Genomic DNA, 18,677 nt, shown 5'->3' with positions numbered 1-18,677 from the left:
CCTACTGTGTCTCCTGGGGCTCTGCTCAGTGCAGGAGGGGTGGTCACAAAGAAATATAAGGCTTGCCATCTGCCCTCAAAAAGCCACAACAAAAGACTGATGAGCTAAGGAACACGTGGGCAGGCAACACACAAGATGAGACACATGGACAGGAAGGTGAGGTGGATGTGATGTGATGCGGTTTGAAATCCGGACTTTGCTGCTTCCTCGCTGTGTCAGCTTAACCTGTTCCTAAACCCCTCTGAGCTTCATTTGCGAAATTACCTACAAAGCCTACCTCAAAAACCCATGATGATATAATAAGCTAAGGCACATGGGAACGTTAAGATGTCGTTGTTATCCGTAATGGATAATCAGGCACGGCCTCCTGGAAAGTTAGGGAAGGAAGCCATTTACCCGGAGCTCTCCACAGGCAATGCCTAAGCAGCGTTTGTCTTCACCCTCCAGTGTCTGATTACTCCATCTCTACCTGAAAACCCTTTTTCAGGATCCTGTCTTCCAGGGACACACTGCTGTTCTGTTTCAAAATTTTTGCATGCACCGCTCCCGCCCTCCCCAGAGTCAGCCCCTCCGTGCCTTTCAAGGAAGCTGCTGTCTAATCTAATAAGCCAGGCAAAGTGGCAGTGTGCCTCAACCTCCTGATCTGTCAAATGGGGTGATAGCACCTCCCTCTCCTTCCTTAAGGTTTACTGTGGGAAGCAAGTGGGATACTTGATATGGAACCACTAAGTAATTGTGAGGTTCTAACTGCGTAGGATGTTGTTAAGATTATGAACTCATCTGCTGATGGAATTAAATTGGATGATGCATGGAAAGATAGGCCTGACACAATGTCTAGTCTGTAAGCTCTTTCTTACGAAATGTCTAAAGACATTTATTATTGAATGGAAAAAGTGAAAAGAGATCATCTTTAAGGTCTGATGTCCTCTCTAAAGGGAAGTTGTAATGTTTAAAAATACCTCTCTAGGTACTTCCCTGGCAGTCCAGTGGTTAAGACTCTGCGCTTCCAATACAGGGGGTGTGTGTTTGATCCCTAGTCAGGGAATTAAGATCCCACATGCCATGAGGCATGGCCAAAAAATAAAAAATTATGAAAAAAAAATTTTTTTAACCTCTCTAGAATCCATGACACATGCTTTGTAATCAACCACCATTGAGAGATGTTATTTGCACAGGCCGAGTAGGAAGGAGGAGCAGGACCTTGCCGGGAGGAGGCAGAGGGGGAGAGATTCGCAGACTGATGGAGCCTGGAAGCAATAGCTTGTCTTCTCTGTCACTGGGCAGAGGGCTAGGCTGGTTTCTGTGACCGTAAAAATCGCCTATTTATTCAGGTGCTTCCCTGTAGGTGGATTGTTCCCTTGGCTTTCTCTTTTCTGCCATGCCATCTCCTTTAGGCAGCTTCCCCAGCACCTCTTTCAGGCTGCAGCACAAGATGAGAAACAAAAAGTAGTTATTTGGGCCCCACATTCAGAGCACTAGCAAAATAGTTTAAGATTTTTTTTTTTTTAATATCTGTGTGTCATCTGAAGTTTTCACCCTGTGGTCAGACTGAGATTTGGATACACTTTGATCACTGACTAGCCATGTGACCAGAACCACTGATTTGACCTCTTAGAACTTCACCTTCCTCATCTAGAAGTGACCTATGCAAAACGCTATATATAAACACCCGGCCCAGAGTACCTTCTCAACAGGTATCAATTCCCTTTTCATGCATCAGTATCAGCAGTATTTAATACAGTAGGCAATACTTTGACATGCTGAATTTTAATGCAGATCATGAGGTTTAAAGCTTCTGGCCCAGAGGTTATTGACTAAGGCATATAGATTTTTTTTTTCAACCATCATTATTCACATACAAGGACAAGAACTTTGTACATTTATCATTTATTAATAATATATAGTGGACTGGCACTGGCTTTGCTGGGTATCCTTGTGAGATTAACAGTTGGTTCCTTAAAACAATATATTTTATTAGAAAAGGAGCTTTGTATGAAACTGGAAAATTACAGAAAAGAACACAAAGGTAGGTAGTGAGGCTTCCCTGGTGGCTCAGTGGGGAAGAATCCGCCTGCCAAGCAGGAAACGGGGGTTCAGTCTGTGGGTTGGGAAGATCCCCTGGAGAAGGAGATGGCAACCCACTTCTGTATTCTTGTCTGGGAAATCCCATGGACAGAGGAGCCTGGTGGACTGCAGTCCATGGGGTCGAAAAAGAGTTGGACACAAGAGAGTGACTAAGCAACATACAAAGGTAGAGAAAAGGATCTCATTACTCAGAAATAGTCACTATCAGTATTTTGTTTTCATTCTTCTCAGTCACGTGCATGTATATGACCAGAGGGGGAAAACCATTAAGAAAAAGAAGAAATAAATATGATTTCATAGTGTCTTCTGTTTTATACCTTTCTGATTTCTCATTATACCATGAATATTTTTCATGTCAACAAATGTTCCTCAAAAGCATGGTTCTTAATGGCTGTAGAATGGAGACATGAACTAATTGAACCGCATGCCTGATGTGTTAGGCTTTTAACTTCTCATTTTTTTTTAACATTATAAAAAATGCCATGATTTACACGCCCATAAATCTTGGTCTGCATTGCTCCTGTTTGTTTCTGGAGGATTCTGTACATTAAGAACTGTGTTGCAAAGTCTGGCAGGGAGATTCGGACCTCATGGAACTGCTGGGCGTTCAGAATGTTAGGGTGAGAGCTTCCCTGGTGGCTCAGGGGTAAAGAATCTGCCTGCCAGTGTGAGAGACACGGGTTCGGTCCCTGGTCCAGGAAGATCCCACATACTGCAAGGCAACTAAGCACCACAACTATTGAGGCTGTGCTCCAGGGCCCAGGAGGTGCAACTGCTGAGGCCCTGGCAGCCTGGAGCCCGCACGCCACAACTAGAGAGTAGCCCCCCACTTGCCACAACTGGGTAAAAGCTGAGCAGCAATGAAGACCCAGCACAGCCAAAACTAACTAAATAAATCACATTTTTTTTTTTATAGAAAGAATATTAGCTTGGCAGGTGCACACAGATCATATCCATCAGTCATCCTAAAGGGATCCGCTCAAAGATACATGGAATCTCGTATGGCCAGTTTAACCTCAAGAGCCAAGCTCATGGGGCACTGGCTGCTTGAAGAGTCAGCAGTCACTTATACTCTTCCTGTCATTCTCGTGTCTTCTGGAGCAACGACAGTATCTGACCGACACCTCCTTCAGTATTGTAGAAGTCCCCAAGCAGAGGCACCCTAGCAATGCCCACCCTTGTCCCACGCACAAGACCTTCTGTAGGCTCGTGCCCACAAGAAAAAAGACTCTGACAACTAATCTACAAGCATTAGCACCAGAAACAGATCGATTGCCAAGGCCTTTTCTCTAAGAGAACTGTGTTTGGGATTTGAAATAGGTTTTTCCCTATATTTGAAACTGGATTTGTATAAGTACACTGAAGTTTAAAACTAGCCTTTAGCACAGATCCTTTAGAGATTTCAGTTATTCCAGAACCAATTTTCTTTCCTAAAAGCCCAAGCTATGATTTTTTTTTCCTCTCAGCTCTCTCTTAATTCCTAGGATTGCTGAATAACTAACCTGGTCCCAGCTCGTTATATCTAACAGATACTAAAATCTCACTTTAAAAAATAGAATCTCAAATTAAATTATTACTATTGGTTTATTGAATTAAAAGAATTTAATATCTGCCCTCATCTTGCATCTTTTTTAACAACCTTCCTCCCAAATGCCTCCCAGAGGCATCCCGTCGTCAGCTATGATCCTTACATACATACGTTTGGTGGAAGGGTCAAGAGAGAGAGAAAGGCTGTCAGAGTAAGAGGGATTGAATAAAGTGGCTACTTAAGTCAGCAATGTATACAGAACAATTTATTCTCAAGGTGCTCCATGAATTTTGTTTTGTTTTTGTTTGGCCACACCACACAGCTTGTGGGATCTCTGTTCCCTGACCAGGGATCGAACCTGCGCCCCCTACTTTGGATGCACAGGGTCTTAACCACTGGACAGCCAGAGGAGTCCCTTCCCATGAATTTTTTTTCTCCTCCCTCTTTGTGTCTGTTCCAGCCAAGCTGCTGCTCCCAACCTCTGTTTGCCTGCTTCAGGCTCACACACTGGAGATAGAGAAATCACTGGCAGTCTGCAAAGAGTTTGAATTTGTGGTGTTGAAGGTTACCACCATCAAGTGGAATACCTTTCCCATCCCAAAAACTAAAAGACACAAAAGAGAAAAGATTTTTCAGCTTTTCACGTTGCGTCTACAAGAAAGTGAATCCTCAGTGTGCCCAAGTAAAGATGTGAGGCATGTCTGAAAGAGCTGCTGTGTGAAGGACGTTCTTCAGGTTTGCGTGTCCGAGCAGACAGCCACTGTTCACCAGGTATTCTAATGGTGTGTACTGCGTGGCGGAGTTCTGCTAGTGCCGAGTCCTGGGCCCAGGTTCAGGGAGTGCTCTCATCTTTCAGGTGCATAAGCATGAGAGAGAAAGCATACATGCTGAGGTATTAAACAAGGCAAAAGAGAAAGAAAAAACCCACGGGAAACTGGGACCCTAGTCTCAAAGGGCAGAGACAACTCGGGCTCTGCCCTTTCCTCCCATAACAACTTCCCGCCCGCTCTTGGGGGGCCCTGCTCTTGAACTGGAAGAGGAGAAGAGAAGACAGGAAGGAACCCCTCAGCCCCCGTTCCACCCCGTTCCACAGGCTCCATGGGTGGGAGCTGGGGCACCAGCCCAGGGAGCGTGTGCCTGGCAGACCCCAGCGGAGAGACTGCAGACAGACATCACGGTCCTTCCAGCGCCTGCGTGTCCTTCTTCTCACCCTGCGCCATACAGAGTCCCTCAGTTTGTGTTCCAACACAGGCTTCCATCCCTTTAAAAAAAATTATTATAGTGTAGTTGGTTTCCTAACATTGTGTTAGTTTCAGGAGTACAACAAACTGATTCAGTTATCCATATACATGTCTTCATTCTCTTTTAGATTCCTTTCTCATATAGGTCATCAGAAAACCTTGAGTAGAGTTCCGTGTACTATATGGTAGATCCGTGTTGGTTATCCATCTTATATATGGTGGTATGTACATTCAGGGCTCCCCAGCGGGGTCAGTGGTAAAAGAATCTGCCTGGCAGTGCAGGAGATGCTGGCGACATGGGTTTGATCCCTGGGTTGGGAAGATCCCCTGGAGGAGGAGATGGCAACCCACCCCAGGATTCTTGCCTGGAGAATCCCATGGACAGAAGAGCCTGGAGGGCTCCACTCCATGGGGTTGCAAAAGAGTCAGACATGATTGAGCACCGGCATGATGTATGTTCATCCGAAGCTCCTGATTTATACCCACCATGTTTTCCCTTTGATAACCCGTAAGTTTGTTTTCAATATCTGTGAATCTATTTCTGTTTTGTAAATAAGTTCATTTGTGTCATTTTTTAAAGAAAAAATTAGATTCCCCATATGAGGGATCATATTATGTTTGTCTTTGTCTGACTTCACCTTCCACCCCTTTTTGACTCAGTAAATCAAGTGTTCATTGAAGGAGGCAGGAGAGTGTGGAGGTTAGGAGCAGAGCTGGGTGCCAAGCAGCCTGGCTTTAGTCCTGGTTCTGTCATTTACTGTCTGGGAGACCCTGAGCCATACATGGCGCCCTGCACCGCCATTTAATTCACATGGAAGATGAAGGTACTGATCGCAGCTACCTTGCAGAGTTCCTGTGAGCAGAGCTGAGCAGTGCTGATGTGGCCAGGAAGTACTGGCTGTTAGTACTGCCCCATCCTTCCACGCGCCAGGTGCGATGCTGGGTTCTGGAGATCCGTCGGTGACTGCTATAGACCTGGTTCCTGCCCTGCTTGGAGCTGATGCTGTCATCATACCCTGCTCTTAACAAAACTCACTTTCTCTCTGTCTCATTCCATCAAGACTCACTCTCCACCTTCAGGTCGACTGTCGTTGTTCAGTCGCTCAGTCATGTCTCTTTGTGACCCCATGGACTGCAGCACGCCAGGCTTCCCTGTCCTTTGCCTTCTCCTGAAACTTCCTTAAACTCATGTCCATTGAGTCGGTGATGCCGTCCAACCATCTCGTCATCTGTCGTTCCCTTCTCCTCCTGCCTTCGGGCTGATATCGCAGTGCAAATAGTGAACGGGCTTGAGGTAGCTAGTTGGCATGTTTTCATAAACTCTCTGGAGATAAGACCTTTCTTGGAAGGATTGGGTCCATGGGGAGGAGACTCTGGTGGGCATAGGGCACCATGCGTGAGTATATAGGGGGCTTTGAAACCCCTGAAAAGCTCAACTGGAAAATCAGTAGCCACTTTGTCTTCCTTCAGGGAGAAATGGGCCCACAGCTGTAGCTGCCTGAGGTCACCCTTGCTCTGGACGTGCGTTGCATGCTAAGTTGCTTCACTTATGTCCGACTCTTTGCAACTCTATGAACCACAGCCCACCAGACCCCTCTGTCCATGGAATTCTCCAGGCAAGAATACTGGAGTGGGTTGCCAGGCCCCTCCTCCAGGGGTTCTTCCCAACCCAGGAATCAAACCCGCATCTCTCAGTCTCCTGTATTGGCAGGCGGGTTCTTTACCACTGGCGCCACTGGGAAACCTAATATTTGCTTTATCCTACAAGATATGTCCCTGTTCACATATTAAATGTTCACAGCCAAAATCCAGCCCCTTCCTCCAGTCACAGCCTCTGTAACGTTGCTTTTCTCCTGCTGCAGCTAACTTCCCCGCCTCTACTCTCCTGCCCGCATGCAGCTAGTTGATGACGTTTTGTTTTGGTGAATTAGCCTTCTGCCATTCCATTTGCTGTGAAATCCAAAATTCCTTCTGAAAGAACCTACACCCATCCCAACCCAGCCCTCTTGGAAAGAATTGATGGTGGGAGGAGACTCTATTTGTATACCCACTCCCCAACACCTGCAGAGCTCCAGGGAAGGATGAGAAAGGGAGCTGCTGTCAGGATAGACCGAAGCTGACTTCAGGGTTTGAGCTTTTGTTTCTGGCAAACACTCGAGAGGTCTCCTTACCAGGACCGTTCCTGCCAAGTATGCCCTGCATTTCTGCAGATGGAGCTGGTGCTGCAGTTGGTCCTTTTTGTCAGGGATGGGAGCTCTGAGGACCTGCCTGGCCATTAGAGGATTTGGAGCATGTAATAGGATTGTTTGTGGTGGTGGTCAGTCGTTAGGTCGTGTCCAACTCTTTGCGACCCCCTGGATTGCAACACACGCCAGGCCTCCCTGTCCCTCACTATCTCCCAGAGTTTGCCCAAGTTCGTGTCCATTGAATCGGTGATGCCATCCAACCATCTCATCCTCTGCCGCCTTCTTCTCCTTTTGCCTTCAATCTTTCCTAGCATCAGAGTCTTTTCCAATGAGTCAGCTCTAATAGGATTGGCACATGTTTAATAAAGCCGACAGGTTGGATTTGGGGAAGTGAAAACACCCTTTCCCCCAGGTCAAGTTAGAAACAGCCAAAGGAGATATAAATTTCAGTACTAAGTGAAATAGTCTGATACAGACATGATAGTTTTATACCTGATGCCAAGATCTGAAACCAAAGTTTCCATTTTGGAAACAAATACTCTTCCCCCAAACGGTTAATGATAATCCTATGTGACGTAGAAGCAAAAGCAATTGTTTAGAATGAAAGGTTAGTAACTTTTATAGATCCAATATACACACACACAAATGTTAACTTAAAAGAGCTTTTCTTTTTGTGGAAAATGTGGAAAGTGCAAGAAAATACAGAGAATACAACCACCTGCAATCTTACGACTCAGAAATGAGTATTCACACTTCTTTGTGTTTCCTACAGCTATGTTCGTGTACACACATACACACTTTTACCAGATTTACAGTTTACCATATGGGCAGTTTTACAGCCTACATTTATTTTTTATGGTGAATCATGAGCATTCTCCCATGTTATCAAAGAGATTTTCTTAATGTGACATTTCTGTGTTTTTAATTCATTATACTTTTAATTGGAGGACAATTGCTTTACAACGCGGTGTTGGTTTTTGCTATACACCAACATGAGTCAGCCATAGTTATACACAGACCCCCACCCTTGTGAGCCTCCCTCCCACCTCCCTCCCCTCTAGGTTGCCACAGAGCGCCAGTTTTGAGTTCCCTGAGTCACACACCAATTCCCACTGGTTGTGTCTTTTGCACATGGTGATACACACCTTTCAGCGCTGCTCTCTCAGCTTGTCCCCCCCTCCTTCCCCACTGTGTCCGCAAGTCTCTTCCCTGTGTCTGTGTCTCCACCAGTGCCCTGTAGATAGGTTCATCAGCATCATCTTTCTCAGTTCAGTTCAGTCACTCAGTCATGTCTGACACTTTTCAGCCTCATGGACTGCAGGTCTCCCTGTCTTTCACCAACTCCCGGAGTTCACTCAAACTCATGTCCATCGAGTCGGTGATGCCATCCAGCCATCTCATCCTCTGTCATCCCCTTCTCCTGCCTTCAATCTTTCCCAGCATCAGGGTCTTTCAGATGAGTCAGTTCTTTGCATCAGGTGGCCAAACTCAGCTTCAGCATCAGTCCTTCCAATGAATATTCAGGACTGATCTCCTTTAGGATGGACTAGTTGGATCTCCTTGCTGTCTAAGGGACTCTCAAGAGTCTTCTCCAACACCACAGTTCAAAAGCATCAATTCTTTGGTGCTCATCTTTATAGTTCAATTCTCATACCATACAGGACTACTGGAAAAACCATAGGTTTGACTAGATGGACCTTTGTTGGCAAACTAATGTCTCTGCTTTCTAGAGACATCTAGATTCCATATATATGTGTTAATACATGACACTTGATTTTCTCTTTCTGACTTTTAATGACTGCTTAAATACTTCATGCATAGGTGTCCTGTGTCCTGTAGGTTACTTAATGTGTCTGCCGTGGGACTTTAAAATGTTTTTTGTCTTTGCTGTCACAGATAGTGTGTAATGACTAGTCTTTAACAATGCATTAGTTAATTCATCCACCATTTAAGCACTTATGAAATGGGGAAGCTTTTCCACTTAATTGGGATTTAGTGATAGATCCTTTATGATTATACAGTACAAATGAAAAATAGATTCAAGGGATTAGATATGATAGACAGAGTGCCTGAAGAACTATGGACAGAGGTTCATGACATTGTACAGGAGGCAGTGATCAAGACCATCCCCAAGAAAAAGAAATGCAAAAAGGCAAAATGGTTTTCTGAGGAGGCCTTACATATAGCTGTGAAAAGAAGAGAAGAGAAGCAAAAGGCAAAGGAGAAAAGGAAAGATACATCCATTTGTATGGAGAGTTCCAAACAATAGCAAGGAGAGATAAGAAAGCCTTCCTCAGTGATCAGTGCAAATAGAGGAAAACAATAGAATGGGAAAGACTGGAGATCTCTTCAATAAAATTAGAGATACCAAGGGAACATTACATGCCAAGATAGGTACAATAAAGGACAGAAATGGTATGGACCTAACAGAAGCAGAAGATATTAAGAGTTGGCAAGAATACACCAAAGAACTATACAAAAAAGATCTTCATGACCCCAGGTGTGATCACTCACCTAGAGCCAGACATCCTGGAATGTGAAGTCAAGTGGGCCTTAGGAAGCATCACTACGAACAAAGCTAGTGGAGGTGATGAAATTCCTGCTGAGCTCTTGCAAATCCTGAAAGATGATGCTATTAAAGTGCTGCACTCAATATGCCAGCAAATTTGGAAAACTCAGCAGTGGCCACAGGACTGGAAAAGGTCAATTTTCATTCCAATCCCAAAGAAGGGCAATGCCAAAGAATGTTCAGACTACCACACAATTGCACCCATCTCACACGCTAGCAAAAGAATGCTCAAAATTCTCCAAGCCAGGCTTCAACAGTAGGTGAACCATGAACTTCCAGATGTTCAAGCTGGATTTAGAAAAGGCAGAGGAATCAGATATCAAATTGTCAATATTCATTAGATCATCGAAAAAGCAAGAGAGTTCCAGAAAAACATCGACTTCTGCTTTATTGACTATGCCAAAGCCTTTGACTGTGTGGATCACAACAAACTATGGAAAATTCTGAAAGAGATGGGAATACCAGACCACCTTACCTGTCTCCTGAGAAATCTATATGCAGGTCAAGAAGCAACGGTTAGAACTGGACATGGAACAACAGACTGGTTCCGAATCAGGAAAGGAGTGTGTCAAGGCTGTATATTGTCACCCTGCTTGTTTATCTTATATGCAGAGTACATCATGAGAAACGCTGGACTGGATGAAGTACAAGCTGGAATCAAGATTGCCGGGAGAAATATCAATAACCTCAGATATGCAGATGACACCACCCTATGGCAGAAAGTGAAGAAGAACTAAAGAGCCTCTTGATGAAAGTGAAAGAGGAGAGTAAAAAAGTTGGCTTAAAATTCAGCATTCAGAAAACTAAGATCATGGTATCTGGTCCCATTGCCTCATGGCAAATAGATGAGGAAACAGTGGCTGACTTTATTTTTGGGGGCTCCAAAATCACTGCAGATGGTGACTGCAGCCATGAAATTAAAAGACACTTACTCCTTGGAAGGGAAGTTATGATCAACCTAGACAGCATATAAAAAAGCAGAGACATTACTTTGTCAACAAAGGTCCGTCTAGTCAAGGCTATGGTTTTCCCAGTAGTCATGTATGGATGTGAGAGTTGGACTATAAAGAAAGCTGAGCACCAAAGAATTGATGCTTTTGAACTGTGGTGTTAGGAAAGACTCTTGAGAGTCCCTTGGACTGCAAGGAGATCCAACCAGTCCATCCTACAGGAAATCATTGGAATATTCATTGGAAGGAATGATGTTGAACCTGAAACACCAATACTTTGGCCACCCGATGCAAAGAGCTGACTCATTGGAAAAGACCCTGACGCTGGGAAAGATTGAAGGCAGGAGGAGAAGGGGACGACAGAGGCTGAGATGGTTGGATGGCATCACTGACTCAATGGACATGAGTTTGAGTAAACTCCAGGAACTGGTGATGGACAGGGAGGCCTGGCGTGCTGCAGTCCATGGGGTCGCAGAATCGGACACGACTGAACTGAACTGAACTGATAGAGGAAGATCCACTGATTCTTTATTTTTTAAAACTTTCTATTTTGTATTGGAGTATAGCTGATTAACAATGTTGGAATCGTTTCAAGTGGACAGCAAAGGGACTCAGCCATATATATACATGTATCCTATCTCCCCAAACTCCTCTCTGATTCTTGAAACAGATTAAAGCTCATCGCCTACATGGTAAGTGATGAAGTAAACAACAGATAATAATATCTGGATGTTACTACATCGAGGGATTTCCATGGTGGCTCAGCAGTAACGAATCTGCCTGCAACAGGAGATGCAGGAGATACGAGTTAGATCCCTGGATGGGAAAGAACCTCTGGAGGAGGGCATGGCAACCCACTCACTATTCTTGCCTGGAGAATCTCATCAACAGAGGAGCCTGGTGGGCTACAGTGCATGGGGTCGCACAGAAGTGGGACTTCACTGATGCAGCTGGGAAGACACAGAGTTACCACAGAGAGTGGGTACTGAGTGCTTAACTGGAAAGGGAAAGAGCTCCCAAGAGTGTCTGCATTCTGGGACTTCCCTGGTGATCCAGTGGTTAAGACTCTGTTCCAATGCCGGGGGCGTAGGTTCGATCCCTGGTCAGTCAGGGAACTAAGATCCCGCCTACTGTGCAGTGTGTCCCCCAAGAAAGGCATGAAAAAAAAGAGTCTGCATTCTGAAGATACAGGCAAACGGGATAGCCTTCATATATGATTTAGAAGAACAAGGCAGAGACATGTTATCAGAGGAATTTGTGCTATGAACTAGAGGGCCATCTTCCTGGTGGCCTGGGGGGGCAGAGTCTGTTCTCTGTGTGGACCTCAGACCCAGACCACCCCTGTACAAACGAGGCTAGTCCACTGTCTCAGGAGGATACACGCAGTTGAGAAGAAGGTTCAAGTAAAAGGACAAAAAGAGTTCCAGGCCCAAATGGAAAATTCACTTTTCTTTTCTAAGATGGCCCAGCAGATACATGGAAACTCCAAACCATCAGCAAGAGATGCAGACAGAAATACGCAGACCAGAGTTGATTTCAGGCAGGATCATTTTGAAGTGTAATAAACCCAGAGAGCACAATCCCTTTCTCCCAGGAGGTCCTGCTTAGCCCTGCGGGTGTGCTGCTCAGAACAGAACAGAAAGAAGGCTGAGGAGCATTTATGAAAAAAGCCAGGGGCCCAGAAGGTGGACGGCAGCAGTTTGTTCTGGGGCCTCTGGAAGATGGTAGGGGAACGTGGGGCACCTTCTTCTCTGAGGCTGCTTCCGTTCCTGCTGGCACGTCACTGGGATCAGTGACTCTGAAAACGCCGGGGAACAGGGGTTCACCAGGGGGTGAGCATCCTCTCTTGTTAGTTCTTTGTGTTTCTTAGGAGCCGTAGGGCTTCCTAGACTTTTTTTTCTTTTTTAATCTTTGGCCATACTGGCTCTTCATTGCTGTGTGCAGACTCTCTAGTTGCGACGAGCAGGGGCTCATCTCTGGTTGCGGTACGGGGGCTTCTCTTGATGCAGAACGCTCGGCCTGTGGGCTTCTGTATTTGCGGCCCGTGGGCTCAATAGTTGCAGCCCCCAGACTGTGGAGCACAAGCTCAGTAGTCGTGGCCCACGGGCTTAGTTACCCCACCACAGGCAGGATCCTCCCAGACCAGGGATCAAACATGGGTCCTCACCTGCATGACGAGGCGGATCCATAACCCTTGGACCACTGGGGAAGCCCCGTTGTTGTTTTTAGAATATTAAATGCCCTGCAGTGATTTCTGCAGTCCTCATTGCTTCCTACCACGGGGACCAGGAGAAAGGGAAGTAAGAGATGCTTCTTCCCAGGCTGGGGCCAGTGTCACCCAGTTCACCACCCGTGACACTGGTCTGCTCAAGGATTTCCTGCTTGGCGCTTCCTGGGGTCTCAAGAGGTTTCTAGAACTCTGTGCAGGGCGGTCAGTCTCTCTCTCTCCACACACACTGCTCATCTCCAGACCTCATCCATCACAGTGCCACATAACTCACTAGACTGCGGCATTTCTTCGAGGAAATGTGTAGGAAAGTGACAAAGAAGAGAAGTAGGTGGAAAGAAGAAAAAAAGGGGAGGCGGGGCAGAACAGATCGCCGCAGGAAGAGTTTTTCCAAGTTTCCATCACTTTTTGCAGCCGCCAGTGCTTGTAAAACCACAGGCAGAAGAGAAAGGGCTGTCAACCAGCATACCCATCCCTGCCGACTCGAGCTGGCCAAACTGCCTTCACCAAAGGTGTACGTCGTCATACAGATATGCCCACGTCATGGAAGCTTTACCCCAAAATAAGTCTATCCTGGAATTCCAGGCAAAAAACAAAAAAAAAAAACCCAGATGCTAATCTGCAGCTGTAATCCTGGCAGACTTCCTGGAAGGGGCTGTAAAGGTCAGGTTTGGAAATTTCAGACAACCTGCCAGCAAGTGAAGTGCGTTCCAGTCCTTCAGCCTCACAAGCCCTTCTTGCTCTGATAGAGGCTCCTCTTCCCCACTGCTCCTGCACCCCACCCTGTTGAGGGCCTGACAGGTGAGAATCCAGCCCCCAGCCATGAGTTCACAGCCAAATGCAGCACCCCCTCCCTCCTTCCTGGCCTGCCCACCCCACCCAGAGGGACACCTGGCCGCCCTGCACTCCCAGGCACCAGACATCCTGTGTGTAACTACCTGGAATGGGGCACCACAACCACACCTTCAGGATGGCTGCGCACCTCCTGCTCGTGGCTTTAAACCTGACTTAAGGTCTCAGAAAATTTCAGAACTTCTGCCCGCCAACCTCTGCGTCGCCCTCCTCCATGTCTTCCCGATTCAGGCAGAGCAGACTCTTGAGCTGGGAAGGAAAGCTTCCATCCACTCCTGCTGATGGGAGAGGCCTTCACACTTTACATTCTCTCTAGAAAGACTCACAGCCTCAGAACACTTAATAGGTTTTGTCTGTCATTGTTGTTTTAAGATTTCTGTTCCTTTTGTTTTCCCCCAAGAAAATCCTTTAAGCCGCAGGCTTTCCAGCCTTGAAACTGCCCTGTAGGAGAGATTTGTGGCCGTGATGCTTAGCATCGCCGTCATTTTTATTGTTAGGTCAGCTTCCCCGTGAGATCTCGGGGTGCCTTTCTTTGTCTGGACAGTTTCCAAACTGTTCCGTGTATGCTCATAAGCTGCTTATGTTCATGAGACTTTCAGAATCTGCACAATTTCTTTCCATGCCAGCTTTGAGAAGGAGGACTTAAAGCTAGGGCAAGAGGTCTGCAAGCATGACCTGTGTAAAGCCCCACACCTGTGTGGGTGTAATTCCCTGCTCCTGTCACCACATGTATACACACACAGACACACGTACGCACAAGTATGGCGTGTCACACTGCTGCAAGCTTGGGTGTGGTTCCTGGACATTTTACACACCAATTTTAAGGTTGGTCCCCTTGGTCAGAACAGAATGGCTATTGGCCTGCTACTGGGAGTAACTGTTGACCTGGTCTCCTAAATAAATGACTTTAGTCAACAGGTCAAAGTTCAGTTCAGTTCAGTCGCTCAGTCGTGTCCACCTCTTTGCGAACCCATGAACCGCAGCACGCCAGGCCTCTCTGTCCGTCACCAACTACCGGAGTTCACCCAAACCCATATCCATTGAGTCGGTGATGCCATCCAACCATCTCATCTTCTGTCGTCCGCTTCTCCTCCTGCCCTCAATCTTTCCCAGCACCATTCACTAAAACTCTAAATAGGTAGACTTTTTAAATTGATGGTTCAGTTTTCCTCCATCTTTCATGTCATGCTTTGGGTCTGCAATACAAATTCTACCGTGTTTAAGCCCAGCTGAGTTCCCACTTCTTGGGATCAGCCCAAGTTAATGACCATCTTCTTCTTATTCCCACAGAATTTATCATTGTCTCAAACATTCTGAACAACCCAGATATGATAGGCTCAACTCAGGTTTAAGTGCCTTCCGGGCCCATAATATGTAGGTATGCATTCCAGAACCTAACATAGTGATGAGCCTATGTACGTAGGCACATCTGTAATATAATACATTTATAATACTTACCAATTGATGGACATAATTCAGACAGCTCTGAGAATCTCTTTGGCCTGATTAGGTGATTCCCTCTGTATATTATCTGCGGCTGATCTCAGAGACTAAGCACATTTCATTGCAGTTCAGTGTAAGATGCGTAAGTCTTGCCAGAGGTGAAAGTTCGAACTGAAGTAGCAGGGATTGCTCATCCAGCTTTCTTATTTTACAGATTTGATTTGGTGTAAGTTTTCTTGCCTGATGATTAGCACCTCCGTGAATTTTATACTCTTTAGGGCAGTGCTACTCAAACTTTAGTTAAGCAACAGAATCAAAAGGAGAGCAGAATTCTTAAAGCACAGGTTGTTGGGCCCCCCCTTAGAGATTGGGGAGGTTTGGGCTGAGGTCTGAGAACTTGCCCTTGATTAAGCTCCCAGTGCCATCAATCTACAGGCCACACTTGAGTAACTACTGCCTACTGTCCAGTCCAGATTAAGCTGCTGTGGGCTTCCACAGCCCCTAAAGCCAGCGCTTGGCATAGTTACATCACGTGTTTTAATATATTTTATGTGCCTGTCCATCCTCTAGACTCTTAAGTTCTTTCAGAGCAGGAAACACTCTTAGCCATCTTTGAATCTTATCTAGCATAAAACCAGCCATATAGTACATACTCAGTACATATTTGATGGATAAGAGAGTGGTGGAGGTTCAGTGAATTGGATTGTACTGAACTGAGGTGTCCAGAGACTTAAGTCTAAAGGTTGAACTTTGCTATGATTCAACGCCAGAAGGAAAATATACAGCTGGGAATCACCAGATGCTGGTTTATAAGAAGCCACAGCCATTTGGAGACTACTCACAACCAGCCGCTCCATGAACACCCAAGTCCACGTGATGGGCAGGGTAGAGTCCTAGACACAGTGCTGTGCGTTGGGAGCACACATAACTACAGCTCAGGCACCATTCTCAGGGAGCCCATGACCCATTGTGGAGACAGCAGACGCTGAAAAGGGAAATCCCCAAACACGGGTGTCAGTCCTCTCAGCAAGGAAGGGACTTGGGCTGGGATTATAGACTTGAGCAAAGTCCAGAAGTTGTGATTCTCTGAGAAGTAACTTGCACAAAGGGAAGTGTAGCCTACTAGCTTGACAGGCTGACTCCCTGGAGCCCGGTCTTACAGCCACCACTTTATGGGTATGTGAGCTTAGGAAACTAATTAACTTATTTGTGCCTCGATTTTATCATCTGCAAAGTGGGGAGGCTAGCAGCACTGGGTCCTGGTAGCTACCAAGCACTCAGCAAGGGCTAACTATTTAGTATTATCATCAGGGCTGTAATTTTTTTAATTCAGAGGACTCCAAAGTCTACATCCATCGTGCACCATGCATCAGCAATCCAGACCACTTCATTTTTGGAGTATTTCTCAGAGCTAGCTTATGCCGGAAGGCCGTGAGGAAAGAGAATTGGATTTTGGTGTATGGGGGAGGGGAGACGCTTTAATGTTTACTGAGATCTCAGTATGGCTGGCAAGCCCTTGGAATTTGATCTTACTTTAATAATAATTAAATGTCTGTCTTTCCCATTTATCAGATTGCATCCCATCTATTCTCATGACCTAATTTACCTCTATAAAGGTCAAAAAAACTCTGAATTTTAATATTACCATTAGTAACATACACTCAGCAGGTGAAAATTATGATAGTGGGTGCTTTGTAGCGGAGAAAAATAAGAAATGTCATACTGAGAAATGGACTGGGAAAATAACATGCCAAGAGCACCATAATACAATTAATCTTTACCGGCAATAGAGTCAGTATCATACAAGATGAATCAAACTGACTAATTCTGGATGCACATACATACATTTAGAAGTATTTCACTTTAGTTTCTTCTGTTTGCTGCTCCATTTTTATTGGTTAAGGAGATTTTTCATGTCAGTACTTTTTCAGGCTATGAAGGGTATGGACTTGGGTAGATACAGTAGTAGGGGTTACATTTTTTATGTACTGAAGAGAAATACACAACTGTTTCTGAGATCAAGGATATTTTTTTTTCATTCAGCAACATCAGTAGTGGCATATAGTAAAGTAAAATACTGCAACCTGCGTTTTACTGAGTGGAGTTAAAGGAAGACAAAAGAGTTATTTTTCTTACATTTATATCAGTTTTATTTAATGTGGCTGCCACAAAACTATGCCAAAAGAAAGTGACTAATCACCAGCTTGAGACCACAGTTTAAGCTTGGTGTGAACTGTGATAGCCATACTTAAGCTGTGATCCAGGCAGCGGTATGCTCTTAGTATTTAATGGAAAATGTCACAAAATTGAAATTGCTCTTCCCTATCAGAGTTTTCTTATTAAAAGTATTTGTGGGATAATCCCATACCTATGGCTGATTCATGTTGACAGAAAATAGTGAAATTCTGTAAAGCAATTATCCTTCAATTAAAAAATGGATTAAAGAAAGAATTGAACTATATATATATACACACACAAAAAAATGTATATATGCATTCGTGTGTGTATATAATTATATAATAGTAAATATATGTGTGCATGTATGGGGGAGGAGGGTTATATGTAAAATATGAAAGGTAAGATAACTGAATATTAATAGTGCTTATAACTGGGTAGTAGAATTCCAGTTACTTTTTAAAATCTATATTCTGTCAATCTTCTATATTAAAATATATGTTTATAAATAAATATATATTTGTAATGAGAAAGCCAAGAAATGTTTTAAAAGTTAAAGTGAACTCAAGAACTGTCTTAAATTTTAAAAAGAGAAAGAAAGAAAAGAGTTATAAGCTTATAATGTGACCTCCCCAGAAATGTTAATACTTTAAAACATGTTGAAAGCACTAATGACAGACACGAACTCAAAATTAACTTTGTACTGACTGAATCTAATCTAGTAAAGAAATTATTTTCCTTTAAAATGATGCCACAACAAATACATTTAGGGACCAAAGGATGTAAAACACCCAAAGCAACTGCATTATTTTCTCTTTTCATTAAACGTAGTCCTCCTAGACTTCCAGTCTAGGACAGGAGTTTGAGCAAACTCTGGGAGATAGTGAAGGACAGAGAAGCCTGGTGAGCTGCAGTTCACGGGGTCACAAAGAGCCAGACACAACTTAGCAACTGAACAACAGACTTCTGGAAAATCACTCCTGGCCAGGGGTGCTGACCTGATCCTATGACTGGCAGTCAATTTCATCTACAAAATTTATGCCTCTCTATGTCATAACAGACTCACTTGATTTAATTCAACAAAGATTACCAAGTCTACTTACTATTTATTCTTTAAAAAATATATATTGGTTGCAGATTTAGCTCTGTGCAGAGGACTGTGTAGCCCCTGAGGACACTGTCCCCATGTAGAGAAATGCCTGCAGGTGGCACGGTCGCGCCAAGTCCTGGCAGAGACACCGGAGGACGGCAGGGGTACAGCAGCGGCAGCTGTCAGCTGCGGGAGGCGGCGACGGAGGGTGGCTAGAGAGCCGCTCCCAGTCCAGCTGCTGTCCTGAGGCCAGGACCCGTACTTTCAGCTCCCTGTCCAAGATTCGGACAGAGTTAGACAGTAGTACAGAGTTAACTTCAAGTATTTATTA

At 44.9% G+C, this 18,677-nt stretch overlaps 1 protein-coding gene across 1 annotated transcript in view; it reads left to right on the top strand.

Moving 5' to 3' along the window:
* ENOX1 (ecto-NOX disulfide-thiol exchanger 1) overlaps positions 1–18,677 on the top strand; it is a 246,523-nt gene that overhangs the window by 180,052 nt on the left and 47,794 nt on the right. The window lies entirely within an intron of this gene.

The sequence above is a fragment of the Capricornis sumatraensis genome, chromosome 12 (assembly GCF_032405125.1).
Source record: "Capricornis sumatraensis isolate serow.1 chromosome 12, serow.2, whole genome shotgun sequence".
Classification (NCBI taxonomy): domain Eukaryota; kingdom Metazoa; phylum Chordata; class Mammalia; order Artiodactyla; family Bovidae; genus Capricornis; species Capricornis sumatraensis.
The sequence above is the reverse complement of the archived record's forward strand: the minus strand, read 5'-3'. Positions and strand labels throughout refer to the sequence as shown.